Source organism: Leuciscus leuciscus, assembly GCF_965113295.1.
Source record: "Leuciscus leuciscus genome assembly, chromosome: 10".
Lineage (NCBI taxonomy): Eukaryota > Metazoa > Chordata > Actinopteri > Cypriniformes > Leuciscidae > Leuciscus > Leuciscus leuciscus.
The window spans coordinates 7,873,253-7,888,700 of NC_138734.1; the positions used below are offsets into that span (position 1 = coordinate 7,873,253).

The window sequence follows — 15,448 nt, forward strand, 5'->3', positions numbered from 1 at the left end:
GTGACTTTTATAGACTCGTGACATTCCAGATACTCCACACACACACACACACACACACACACACACACACACACACACACACACACACACACACACACACACACACACACACACACACACACACACACACACACACACACACAAACATCCTTTGTGTTTAACTTAACATCCTTTAATGTATGTAACTCAGACTTGTATCTGAACTTCCTGTATGCATATGTGATTAATGTTGTTTTGATCATATAGTTATGATCTTCGAGTGTTTGGCTCTGAAATGTATTTTTGAAGAATGTTCTCCCAGTAGAATCGCATCCCGTAACCCGATCTCATTGGCAGGTCATAAAAGTTGACCACCAAGCTCATTCAGCCCTATGCAAAGGAGACCACGGGTGCGCAACATTCCAACACACACACACAAACACACTCTGGACTTTGAAACAGAAACCCCCTACAGAAAAGGACTTTTACCCATAAAGTCACTCTTAAATGTACTAAATATATATATTTGTGTGTTAAAGGAGAAGTTCACTTTTGAAAAAACTTTTGCTGATAATTTACTCACCCCCATGTCATCCAAGATGTCCATGTCTTTCTTTCTTCAGTCGAAAAGAAATTAAGGTTTTTGATGAAAACATTCCAGGATTTTTCCACATATTATGGATTCCATTGGGACCCAAACGGTTCAAGGTCCAAATGACAGTTTCATTGCCGCTTCAAAGGGCTTTAAACGATACCAGACGATGAATAAGGGTCTTATCTAGCGAAACGATCGGTCATTTCAAAAATAAAATAAAAAGTTGACGTTTTATAAGCACAAATGTTCGCCTTGCTCTGTTCTGTGATGCGCGTTCGTGACGTCACGTAATACGCAATTACGTTGAAAAGGTCAAGTTTGATGTGTTTACAAATGTGCGGAAGGAGGACCATATAAACATTTTCAAATGTATTTGTGTCAGTTTATCGTTTAAAATGCCCATTTCGTGTGCGCATCCTGAGTGTTTTAATATTAAAAAGCCAAAAAGAACATTTTCTTCAATTTTTCAAGCGTGACCTTTTCAACGTAATTGCGTATTACGTGACGTCACGAACGCGCATCACAGAACAGAGCAAGCCGAACATTTGTGCTTATAAAACGTCAACTTTTTATTTTATTTTTGAAATGACCGATCGTTTCGCTAGATAAGACCCTTATTCATCGTCTGGTATCGTTTAAAGCCCTTTGAAGCGGCAATGAAACTGTCATTTGGACCTTGAACCGTTTGGGTCCCAATGGAATCCATAATATGTGGAAAAATCCTGGAATGTTTTCATCAAAAACCTTAATTTCTTTTCGACTGAAGAAAGAAAGACATGGACATCTTGGATGACATGGGGGTGAGTAAATTATCAGCAAAAGTTTTTTTAAAAGTGAACTTCTCCTTTAAGAGGTGTGTGTAAACCATAGGAAAGCATATGTCCTATTTGTAACATTAATAGAACTGCAAATGCCTATACTAATGCATAATAATGTATCTTTGCATTGCTACAACGTCTATATTCTATTTTTGATATCTCTGTAATCCTCTCCAGCTAACGGAGTTGAATTCCGATAGCAGAATTCAGTGATGCGCATTGTTTTATACAGTTCATATGCCTGGAGAAAAACCCTCTCAAGTTAAAGTCAATCATGACTCATTCGAGTGGGCGTGTCTAACCGGACAAAGGAATCTTCCCGCTCGAAAAATCTCGACAGATGATTTGCCCTTCACGCAAAAGGAGGCGTACACGAGACACTGTTAAAAGTCCGAACCTTCAGTTTAAACTCTCTCTCAACTCTCAACGCAACTCAACCCTCTTCTGACCTTCTCCTCCACGCGCAGCGCTTCCCAACGCAACCAGCGGGACAGGCCTTGGCTTCTCCTCTGGACGCATGCCCGCGTCATGTAGAAGCTGCCGTTCTTTTTGCAACTAAGTTCCTACACGCCTTTCCCTTCCACAAGGGAAATGATCTGAACTTTCTCGGTAACGTTAAATTCAAGTGAGCCTTTACATCGTCTTGCGAAACGACCCAAAAGACGAAGCTAGACCCAAACCAGCCGGACACGCGCACACACGCCTCTTCAGCACCGCACTGAAAGAGCACAGAATCTTGCAAGTAACGTAACTCTCTAAACGCTGATTTCAGGTGTCCAGTTCTTAGGTCTGTGAATTAAGTTACCCTCTATCTCTTCTCTCTGTCTTTCTGTCTTTCTGTCTTTCTTTCTTTCTTTCTTTCATTTATTCTGACCATGCGATGTTTTGTTTGGTTAAATGTTGTCTGTTTTACTGTTTGCATTTTTACGTACGTTTATATTGTAGCTCATATAATCTCTCTAGTGTACATTTATTAAAAATTCATTTATACTTTAACTGTCTCTGTGTTTGAAAACCCACCTTGTAAGTCAATGAAACTAAAAGATCTAAGCTACAAGCTCGATATCGACTACCTTGAGTAGTTTTAATTCATAAACTCAGGAAGTTATGTTCGTGGCCAGAAGATAAACTTTCTTGGAGTTTGTAAACAGGAAAACTCCTTCTTAACTGATAATCTTACATTTATTCGCTGGACGAATGACTGATGTCGAGATCAGTTACAGAACGAGGTATTTCCGAAAATTAATAAAGTAGGGGAGAGCAGGGGCGAAAGTACCATTTTTCAGAAAAACATAATTTGAAAAGATGATGTTTTAGACAGAGATATATTTTTGCTGTGGTCAGTCACTCACAAGTGTGGTCTATCAATACCAGGTGGTATTTTGTAAAAATGTAGAAGGACTTCAGTATAATTTCACTTTGAACTTAAGACTGCTCATGTTACTTTCGACCCCGTCAGTTGGGACGAAAGTAACACACAGGTGGGTCAAAAGTAACACAACAATATACAAGCTAGATTGTTTGTGTTACTCTTGTTTTTTTTGTTTTTTTTTATTAGCCTAAATATACCTGAGTATATGACCTTGTTAACATGTAACTGCAAACATATTTTGGCCTTTATATTTGCAAAAAAAAATTTAATTTACATTTTCATTTTAAATTTCAGTTTCATCAATGTTTCAAATAACCCAACAGTACAAACTTGAATTCTTTAGAATATTTTTTTTTATTGGCAATGTCAATCTATTTTATAAAATGTGTTTTCAACATGAACAATATGAAAATTAAATTAAATTACCATAATATAAATTCTCAACATAATGTAACAATAGTCATGTTTCCATCAATTTTTTATGCATAAATTTAAAATCTGCATTAAAACATCAGGATGGAAACCCTGCAAATACATAGGTGGAGGTGGAAAAGCTATAAGGTATGGCTAAAACCTAAATGTGACTAAGGTAAATGGAATGGTGACAGAAATCAGCTGATTTAAATGTGAATGCACTCTCTTAAACATCTGGCTGAATCAGACCTCTATCTGTCTTACTGACCCTCACTCTTGCCATGTTCTGTTGGTATAACATGACATAAACATGTTTTAATAAATGCTGCAACACAGAGAAAGTCACCACATTAGCAGCGCGACAAAAGAAACACTTGTTTTCACTATAGCGGGACAAAAGTAACAAGTGTTACTTTCGTCCCGACAGGAACTCCTGACGTTTAAACCCGATTTACTTTTATAATGAAAAACTCTAACAAGGCAAACTTCAGGATGTGTTACAGCACTCAATAACATGTAGATTGATCATTACTGTTTGACATGAAACGAAAAACACATCTTGTAATTAGAAAAAAAGTACCGCTTCAGTAATTTACTTATCGAACTCGAAAACTGCTTACTGGACCTAACTGCGGGAAACGATGACGAAATCACGTGATATTTGGCAGCTCCGTCAAGGGTTGCGTACTGAACGTGCTGTCATAGCTTGAAATGCTAATATAGTCAGGGCTCTGAGAAAATCGCTTTGTTACTTTCGTCCCGCGTTACTTTCGCCCCGGTTCTCCCCTAATGTATATGCGATTTATGAATTATGACCATGAGTTATGATTAGTAATATTTCCCAAATTCCCTATATTCTTGAGCTAATTCGCATTGACCCAGAGTCGTTTACGTTACAACGCTGAGGGCCAGAGTAAACCATCACTGCTTTAAATAACGCAGAACATAAGCTGACCTGACTGTCCATTAAACAACTTCATTTGAATGGTTTGTGTTTTTTGTTTTACTTTCAGACCAGCACTGGAGAACGCCTGACAATGGGATGTTGAAACTTCTTCCTCTGGTTGAGAAAAAGCTACACCACATCAGTGATCACATCTTCTGTTCTTCAACTGAACAAACTGTTTAGACGAGGAAGAAGAACACGAACCTGATAGGGACGTACAGGGAAGAGCAAGAAACCAGTTTAGCTGTGATAATGAATCATTATTTTCCAACACAATATCAAATCTGTTTTCTGTAGGTGACTGAATATGATTCTCTGGCACTCGTTTTGTGGCTTCAGCAGCTGTGAATGGATTCATATGATGTTGACGTATTTTTGAAGACACATTTTTATTTATCTTGAATCTCATTTTTCTTTATGCTACTTTATCAACTTTATGCTTTGTCCTCCAATAAAGTGTTGTTTAATAAAGTATGGTGACTATTGTGTATTGAAAGTGGTGTTTGGTACAGTAAATATAAATTTTTATTTGAGAAATTTTAATTTCTTATTTCTTTAGTTTAATTAGTTTAAAATAACTACATATAATTAATAACTTCTAAATAACTACATATAATTAAAAATAATAATAATTAAATAACTGGCCTGTTGGAGTATGCTTTTACTTCTACAAAAAGGGCAGATTAGGTACCTAGTCTTATTTTTTATTGCATAAATTAATCAGATGATTTAGATTAATTCACAAATAACACACACGTAAATGCGGTGGACAAAAAATAAATAGGGGTGCACTATCTAAGCTTTCACATTGCCTTTTAAGTCTAGTAATTTACATAATCATAGCAGATGCTTTTGTCCAAAGCAGCTTTAAAGGAGAACTTGGTAACTTTTTTAACTTAATAAAACTGTCTAGAATTCATTTGGATGGTTAAACAACCTGTTCTGGTGATATTGGTGACTTTCCCCGCTGGAAAACCAACCTTGCAACTTGGGGACTACCGTCCCGGCAAGATAGAAATTGGAAGTCTCGTGAGAAGCGAGAACGAGAACGAGCGCGAAACACAAATTGCTTTACGGCAATTCGACATAAACACACACGCATGTATGATGTATTACCAGATGACCCACCTCGGTAGACATAGCTCCACACGATACAGTTGGCTTGCTCCGATCAAAACAAATGCACATGAGCAGCGGTAGAGAGGGGGAGGAGGCCGCCGCAAGTGAGTTTTTTTACGACCGTGTTGTGAAATATACGCCCCCCCACAGCTGTAGGGGGAGCTCGTGGGGAAAACATGCGACAACAAAAGGAAAAATCAGCGAAGAAGTGACTAGAGTTCGCTAGAGTTGCCGAGTTCACCTTTAAAAGTGAGGAAAACAACGAAACCGTTATAAAGATAAAATAATAGGCTACATAGATACGTTTCAACCGTTTTTAGAAACACACACACAGTGTGAGCAATGTTCTTATTAGGTGTTTACGCGTTTGTCACAGAAACGATAAATATTTAATCATAATCACGACAAATATTAGAGAAAAATACAATATGATGTATGCCAGCATCTTGCGCATCAAAACAAACTTGTCCTTCCTCCATCACGGTTGAACTCGCACTAGATCCAGCAAGGGTGAGCTAGAACTCTAGCTCCTCCCATTTGACTCTGCATCGAGCATTGGTCAATGACGTCACCCGCCTATTACGTCTCGTCTTTCCATTGGACTGGTTATACACGTGCTTCACGACGCAATCACGGAGGGCGTTCCCACCGCGTCTCGACGCAGCTCGAGTTCCCTTGAAAGGGAAGCTGATGTTTCGCCATGTAATCAGACAGTCGATTCCTAAGTTCCGATACAAAATATTAGTAAGTATTTCAAAGGAAACTTTTATAAAACCGTAGACAGGAATGTGTGTACTAGCTACTTGATGGAAAAGATGGAGGAGTTTGTGAATCGGTTGGATATCTAGACTAAATTTGGATCAAGGGGACTTTTTATGTCTTGAGGCCCTTTACAGGTGACGTCCACATTAATACTTTTTTTCTGAAAGGACGTGTTTGACATTTTTCATCCTGTAGTAAAGGAACGGGGTTTCTTTTGTGTATCGTGCTGTAAGTTAGGCTATGTGATGATTTTTCAAATGACTTTTTTGAGTGAACGCATCGATGTCATTATCTATTTACCTCCAACTCTCATGATCAGATCATTGATAAAGATGTTTAATTAAGTTTAATTACTTTAGTTTTGTGTTTGTTCGTCATTTACATCCAGTGTCAGTGGAGATCAGACTGTTTCAACTGTTCAGCTTCATCATGGATGACAGACAAACATCCAGAGATGAAGATTTTTCTCCAGTTTGCAGGTACTTTAAATGAATACATTAAATAACCCTTTATAGACCCATAATAAAAGAGATGTCTGTTTTAAATGAATTTCTTGAAAACAATGTCTAAACCCTCCTCAAGTGCTTTTCATCCAAACAGTATGAAGATCTTACATATGATGATTATCATCAAAAACTAATTAAATCTGTTCTGTTATAGTTCAGTTCAGCAGGAGAGATCAGAACCAGCGCCCAGCTGTGTGTCTTTGAGGAGTGACGGGTCTATGGATTATCCAATACATTTTAAGAATGACAATACACAGACTGATCTCAGGTAGGCTACAACATTTCTTAAAGACATGATTAACATTTTAATATTATGGTGTTTTGTATTTTGTATTTATGATATTCATAATAGACATTGTCTTCACCTGATGCAAGAGAGACATATCTATGAGTGTTCCAATTTCATGGCTTGGAATCAGATAAATAGCATTTTATTGAAAGAGATGCTTATAATATTTGAAACACCCAGCTTTTGTGGTCATTTTAAATGGACTGCAGTCCTTTTTGTTTGTACCTGGGCGTTGTGGAATTGCAGGTAATGTGCAGCAGTGCTGCTGTGGCCTTACATGTATATTCAGAGCTCAAAAAAATACCCTATTCTATATTCTGACCTCAAACCCATTATAACCTCCTCCAAAATGACTCCTCCAAAAATGACCAACAGATGGTATCAATGTAATACAATTAAAGGGGTCATATGACGGTTCTAAAAAGAATATTATTTGGTGTAATGCAATGTGTTTATGCGGTTTTAGGTTAAAAAACAAACAAACTCATTATTCTACACATACTGTACATTATTGTTGCTTCTCTATGCCCCGCCTTTCTGAAATGCGTTGATTTTTACAAAGCTCATCGTTCTGAAAAGCGCAGCGTGCTCTGATTGGCCAGCTAGCCAGTACATTGTGATTGGCCCAATAACCTTAAAGGGGTGGTATAATGCTCCTTTCACAAGATGTAAAATAAATCTTTGATGTCCCCAGTGTGTGTATGTGAAGTTTTAGCTCAAAATACCCCACAGATATTTTATCCTTTTACCTCACACAGACATGCACTGAAAATGTCAATGTTTATGTTCAAACCAGAGTCAGACAATAATGGAGAGACTCAAGAAGTGACAACATGTAGAATGCAACAGTACATTTCTGAATGGTTAGTTGATGAATTTAGGTAGCTTATGTGTTATCTTCTATTCATTGATTAGCATTTTTTAAGGACTTCAACATTACACACTAACTAAAGTTAAAAAAGTGAAATCATAATCAACCACCCCTTCAAGCGTGTGACGGAAATGTCTCGCCCCTTACCATATTTGGAACATCAGCTCCAGAAGCAATAATGGCAGTAGGCCGCTGTCGGTAGCCTAAAAGAGGCCTAGAAATAGGGTTTCGTTCCACCAAGTGGGGCACTACCTACTTTTTTTTATATTTAACATCAGAAATATATAGAGATTCCTTAGGAAAAAGTTCTCCACACACAACCTTGCAGTTTTTGAGAAAAATGATGCTAAAGGTGCCCATTTAAAAAAAAAGGGAAACCATAGGGAATTTTGCACTTTCAAACCTGTTTATCATATAAACCCAAAAATGCCGAATTACCACTTGAAATACAAAATAAACCAGTTTGAAATGTGTGATATACCTGAAGTTGCTATCTAGGGACAGTAAACATTATAAGATTATCAAGAAAATTTCTAGTGTAGCATTAACATTCTAATTACTTCTCATTATGTTGTTCCAATTCAAAGGTAATATTTGAGGTAAAATCTGAATAACAAATAGAATTAAGCCAAAATATAATAACAGACTATAAGCTGTAAGCTATAAGCTGCCAACTCTCATGCATTCACTGTGAGACTCACGCAATTGACACTTTTCACACGCTCTCACGCCACACATCCATTTTCTCACGCACAGAAAAATCGCGAAGCAAAGAGGACACGGAGACCGACAGACAGAGCAGGTCAGCCACGCCTTCCTAAAACTCTTCTTTCAAACACGCCCCAACAAATCTAGGTCAGAGAGTGGGGGCAGAGTTTCATAAATAAATTAATACGCAAAGAAAGAAGGCGTAACTTTTGTTCTCGCTGTATTATTGTTGCCGCCAGCGCCGCCATGTCGTAGAGACACTGTGTTTTTCGCTGTGAAAGCCAAACGAAATGAGTTTGGCCTTCCAAAAGAGGACACAATTAGAAAACAATGCTTAAACTTTATTTACAACTGTTCCAGAACAGTACAACTAAAATATTCGACTGTGCGCTGCACAATTTTCGGAGGACTGTTTCCAGACCCTGCGAGAGTACAAGGCAGGCTGTGCACAAAGCTGATTCTAAAAAGTGGGGCAATTCCATATTTGCATGTACATTCTGGCGCTTCTGACTCACACACAGCCTGTAAGTATGTTTTCATATTTTAAGAATTTGCTACTGACTATTCAAAAATCTCTTTCATTAAAATATTTAAATGTCTTTAAGAAATGTTATAGCCTACCTGAGATCAGTCTGTGTATCGTCATTCTTAAAATGTATTGGAAGACCCATAGACCCGTCACTCCTCAAAGACACACAGCTGGGCGCTGGTTCTGATCTCTCCTGCTGAACTGAACTATAACAGAACAGATTTAATTAGTTTTTGATGATAATCATCATATGTAAGATCTTCATACTGTTTGGATGAAAAGCACTTGAGGAGGGTTTAGACATTGTTTTCAAGAAATTCATTTAAAACAGACATCTCTTTTATTATGGGCCTTTAAAGGGTTATTTCATTTGGAAATATGTTCAGATGATATGGTCCCATGAATTGTCTGAGTAGAAACAATGTCGTAACTTTTGTTCTCGCTGTATTATTGTTGCCGCCAGCGCCGCCATGCAAAGATGATCGCTCATCTTGGACATCTGCATTTTCCGGATCAGAATCGAGCTCGAATTGATAAGGTAGTTCTGACATGATCACCTGCCATTATTGCTTCTGGAGCTGAAGTTCCAAATATGGTAAGGGGCGAGACATTTCCGTCACACGCTTGAAGGGGTGGTTGATTATGATTTCACTTTTTTAACTTTAGTTAGTGTGTAATGTTGAAGTCCTTAAAAAATGCTAATCAATGAATAGAAGATGACACATAAGCTACCTAAATTCATCAACTAACCATTCAGAAATGTACTGTTGCATTCTACATGTTGTCACTTCTTGAGTCTCTCCATTATTGTCTGACTCTTAGGCCGCTGTACGTGAGCTGTATCGTTCAGTTTCGTTCCGACAAACGGGGCACTACTTTTTCTTTTGCTCAATATGTTCAACGTAAATAAAAGGTATCCAAGCAAAAAGTTCTCCACGCATTATCCTGCAGTTAATGAGAAATTGTAATTTATTGGCGCACTATATTGACTGTGTATTGAGACATATAAAACTGTTGAGATTGATTTTCAACCAATCAGCATAGAAAATGTAAGTAGGTCCCAGCCGAAATCAAGCCAATATCACTACGCACATGTAAACATGGAGGAGGACGTAAGCAGCGCATCTTCATCTGATAGCGGCGATCAAGCTCGATTAACACCCGTAAAGTGTATTCTTCATGTCGGAAAAGATGGTGGGAAAGGTCCGCAGCCCTTTACTGAAGTCCGATGGGGAAAAAAATCAAGCAATGTGCGTAGGAATGGCTCAAAACGTCGGACACTTCAGCTATTGCTAATAAACATGTTTCCCTCCTGGACAAACCGGTCTCTGATGTCCCAACAACTACGGGTTTCACCCGGCCTGCTATCGGCGTTTTATAGACAAAAAAAACGTTTTATTTTTATTTGCAAAAAAAACTTGCATCACAATAAGTGTATTGTGATTGTCAAAACATTTTAGTAACTAAACTGAATTTTATTAGGTTTAGTGACAACATGTTACAATGTTTATATGGTACAATTTCTGGAAAGCTACTTTTTTTTTTTTTAAACAAATTTCTTGAAACAAATGTCACGATTTCAATTCAATTCTTGCGATTTGATTTAATATTGACTCATTTGGATAAATGTTAGGTACACAAGATAGGCGTTCATTTTTCTCAAGAAAAAAAAATACATAGGCTAGACAGCCCTATCAGCTGGTAGTAGGCCTATTATTTAAGGTTAAAAATAACTCAAATTAAATATAATGCGTTTTTATTATAATAACAACTTTATTTAATGATATAAGTACAAATATAATAAATATGTAATATAGTACACATATTTAGCAAAATACTCTCTATAGCTCTTTTTCTAGCCAACTAACGTGCCTATATTATGGTCATTAAATGGCTTTCCTGAGGTAAATGTTATGTGACATAATTGTTTCCAGCTGTTTTATTGACCCCTTTGTTTGATTGATTGATCGATATTATGTATGAAGAATATAGGCTACATTTTGGTAAGCTGTACTGTTTCTTTCAACATTGTTCATTCGTGTTTATTTACTATAGCTAGTAGAGATGATCGGGTCACGTGCCGCTAGGGATCTGTCACGTCACAATTACAAGCACCAAAACGGTATTTATTGTTTGAATTTCGTAATAAAATTGACAGAATCTGAGAGCTGAGATTTTTTTTCATATCATAACTAACAGGGCCGGATTCAGCCAGCCCCACTAGGGGGTGCAGGTAGAATATCAGGGGGGGCAAGTCATTTAACGGAACATTTAAATTTGACAAATATAGTGATTTGATTTTATATTGTGATATATATCGATATGGCCAGAAATGAAAAAATATATTGTGAAATGAAAAAATCCTATATCGCCCAGCTCTAATCTATCAGCTCCTTTGATCCATTTGATTTGTCTTATCAGGTTTTATGTTGGATGCCCTTCCTGACACTACCCTCTGCATTTACCCGGGCTTGGGACCGGCACAAATAGGACACTGGCTTGTGCCCTGTTGAGGCTGCATTTATCTTTTTTTTTTTGTCTGTCTGTTTGTCTTCCTGTCTGTCTGTCTTTGTCTGTCCTTTCGTTTTTTATTTCAATCTTTTTTATTTCTTTTTTGGGGGGGTTTTGTTTTAATTTCTTTAGCTCTGTACACAGCATGGCTTATATCAGTCATTATAGCATCAGTCGTCTGCTTTTCTGTGCAAAAGTCCTAACAAATGCGTCCATATCTAGACCTGTTGTTATGGCCTTCTCGTGAGCCAGAATTGAGGCTGCATTTATCTCTTTTCTTTTTTTTTATCTGTCTGTCTGTCTGTCTGTCTTCCTGTCTGTCTTGTCTGTCTGTCTGTCTGTCCTTTCGTTTTTTATTTCAATCTTTTTTATTTCTTTTGGGTTTTTATTTTTATTTTTTTTATCCGCAACAGCCACGGATGGGCTGGGAACGACGGGGGCTGCGGGTCTTGTGCAACTAGAACTAGGTGTACTGGTACTGGACTGGGCACGGGGGTTAGAAATTGTAGCGAGTCGAGGAGCAGTATCACCCGACGAGCCGGGTGATTCGGTCTCTGCTGCAGCTAATGCCCTAGCAGCCTCGTTGCTGCTGCCAGTGCTAGCTTTAGCAACCAGAAATCGGCGCATACTCGACTCGTCACTCGGTGCAAATTACAAGAGAAAGCGATAGAGAGATATGGAGGGAATGAGAACGCTTACAGAAAGAGTAACCAAATAATTTCAGTGACTGACGGCGAAGGAAACTCAAAACAGGGGCTGAGCTCAGCTGACGACAGTGTGTCTGCGTACTCCGCTCTGCAGTGACTGACTGAGACGTGAAGCTCAGCAGGTTCACCACAAGCCGGTGAAGCGACTGGCCACGCCCTCCCTATGCATCTACCAATCAGTAGCTACTTTGAATGAGGGATAGAGAGCAGAGAGCGCTCACTCTGACCATTTTTCTTGAAATATTTTTTAAATTTGGGATCTTTACATGCCATCACGTTTGGGGGGCAGTCACGGCATTTGGGAGGGCATTGCCCCTCCTTGCCCATGCCTATATCCTGCCCTGTTCTGACCTCTGCGAGAGTGGTTAGATGAAGTGGACGGACGTCCAACATCTGGGTTCTGCTTCGCCCTCGTCCCGTGAGCCTGACCTGTGGACACAGAAACAGAAAACTCAGAAGACAGAGATGGTAAATATCCAGGACGATCCTGGCTCTGTGTCTGGGTCGGGTCTGGCAGCGGCAGAGGTGGACAGTAACAAAGTACATTTATTTGAGTACTGTACTTAAGTACACTTTTTGAGTATCTGTACTTTACTTGAGTACTATTTTTTCTGGAAACATTTTACTTTAACTTCACTACATTTGAAAGACAAGTATCATACTTTTTACTCCACTAACGTTACATTTATGTCAAGGTCCTTGAGTAGAAAGTAGTTGGATTCTGACATCAATCTGACTTTCATTTTCAATGTTGGGTTTGGTCTTTTAAATGCTCATTTTGTCATTGTTTTGGAGCACACTAGCTTATAACAGTGGCTGACATATTCATCCTAAAAGCCAAAAATCTTTAAATAGGGCACTATTTGAGGGAACAGCCCGAAACTATTGTGGACGTTATTGAGAGCACTTATTCAATCTCACATTCAATCCCACTACAGGAACTGTGTTCTAGAAATAAATTATATATTGATATGAGGGTGGGTAGGTAGGCAGGCATAGATTCAGAGGCATAAGGTACTGTAAGTATTACAAACAATAATAAAACAGTGCAATGACATTTACTTTTAACTTTTGATACTTAAGTACTTTTAAAAACAAGTACTTCTGTACTTTTACTCAAGTAAAAATCAGTCTTTTCAACTTTTACTTGTAACTGAGTAATATTTGACCAAAAGTATCTGTAACTTACTTTCACTCAAGTAAGGAAATTGTGTAACTTACTTTGTCCATCTCGGGGCAGCGGATCCTGATCACGGTCATCAGAATCGGACGTCCAAACCTCCCGACCAGCCGTCTGACCGAAAGCAGCTCTCCTGGATCTGGAGTGCTCTAAGGATGGAATATTTCACATATCACATAACGTTAGTTTAATCATAATAATCAATAATCAATGTCTGTGGTCAATTACAGATTTTTACTTCAGTTAAGTTACTCAAATTCAATTCAAGTTTATTTCACATGCAATGAATCAAATAAATGGGATCAAATGGGATCAGTCAGTCATTGTACAACACACCATAACAAATAAATTAAAAATTAAAGCACTCACTTCCTCTTTCGCCCATCATGAAATTACGCGCCATCGCCAACCTGCAAGAAAATCAGTACAAAATACAAGACAATACAATACAATAGAAATATCCTCAGAAATAGCGTTACTGTTTCATTTCATTAGCCTCCAGACTTGCTTAAAAAAAAACAAAAAAACAGAACCATTAAAGCTATTTTTGTGACAGTAACGTCATATAATATATAATATTATAATATTGAAAGTATTGATTTTAGAAATATATCTTATTACTACGTATGGTATACATAACATATTGTGCTTTTTATTTATTTATTTAAATTACAAACATTTCAAGTAGCCTACAATGCAACAAAAAAACAAAATGAATACAAGGCACTGTAAATACAATTCAAAATGTATAAACCAAAGAATAACAACAACAACTAAAGTATAAATGTACATAATAATAATAAAATAAATAATAAATGCAGAAATTAAAGTTTATAATATCAGGGCAGTTATATGTATTTGAAAAGCTTTAAAATTTGTATTGTTTTTATAAGCTTTTTGTTTTGTGATCTCATGTTTAAAAGATATTCTAAGTATATTGTGAGATCAGTGTTATAAAAGGTAATATAGGAGGGTTTCTTTTGAGTTATTTTTGTCTTATGGATTTAAAACTTTGCCAAAATAATTAAAAGATTAATGATATAATTTTGTTTTTCAGAAAAAGAATTCACAAATCTAATGACTAGGCAATTTTAAATATTAATATTACACATATTAATTCCATTGGCTGGTCCAGCAACCAATCGCATTGCATCTCGCGTGGGCCGAGGTTCCGTATCTGCTTTACTTTTCGAAATGGATGATCCCCATGGAGAGAGAACCTGGATTTGTAAAGTTGGGACGGTTGTTTTATTCTCAACGATATGAAAAGTGTTGCCACTCCCATTTATTGCACATGTTCCCCCGAAATGATATTGCACGACCCGTAAATATGCAGGCAAACGCGGTTGCCTACTATATCAGTCGAGCCAATAGTGCGGCAAGATACTGAAATAGGATTATTATTAACCAATCATATGTAGCTTATTTAGAACAGCTGTGATTCAGCTTTCGGATACGAGCAGCAGCAAATTGACCATCGCCAAGGACATTATTTCTGTGATTGTAAGTATTCATTTAATTAGAATATGATATCTATATAAAATGTTTGTTTTGTACGCTGTGTTGTTAAGCGTCTCGTTAGTGTCGTTTTAACCCTTGTATGGTGTTCGGATCTGTAGGACCCGGTTTCATTTTTTATCAAGAGAAAAATTATACGATTAATTATTTTTTCAAACTCAGACTCATTGGCCTTGGCTCATTTTCTGTGAAGAATATATATCTGAACACATTTTCAATGACCACACCACACACCCACACCCACACCCACACAGGCTGTCCGGCTAGACCCGGGGCTAATAAAAAAATATAGTGTGTTATTGTGTGTGTGTGTGTGTGTGTGTGTGTGTGTGTGTGTGTGTTCTTGTATATGGTTTATGAGGACACAAATGTGTATAATGACATGGGTATTACAACGTAAACATGGTTTATGAGGACATATGTGTCCTTCTAAACCAAACGGCTTAAAAAACATACTAAATCTGTGATTGGTAGGTTTAGGGGTAGGGTTAGTGTAGGGGGATAGATTATACAGTTTGTACATTAGAAAAACCATTACGCCTATGGAGAGTCCTCATAAACCACATATCTGTGTGTGTGTGTGTGTGTGTGTGTGTGAGATTGTAAGTGTGAGTGCAAGAGTGA

At 37.6% G+C, this 15,448-nt stretch overlaps 1 long non-coding RNA gene across 1 annotated transcript; it reads left to right on the forward strand.

Annotated features, from left to right (window-relative positions):
- The first annotated feature begins 5,918 nt into the window (after positions 1 to 5,918).
- Positions 5,919 to 10,973, forward strand: LOC309508576. The gene is made up of 3 exons (XR_014209566.1): positions 5,919 to 6,484; positions 6,666 to 6,779; positions 9,372 to 10,973. It is a non-coding gene; the product is annotated as an uncharacterized lncRNA (long non-coding RNA).
- Positions 10,974 to 15,448: the final 4,475 nt, after the last annotated feature.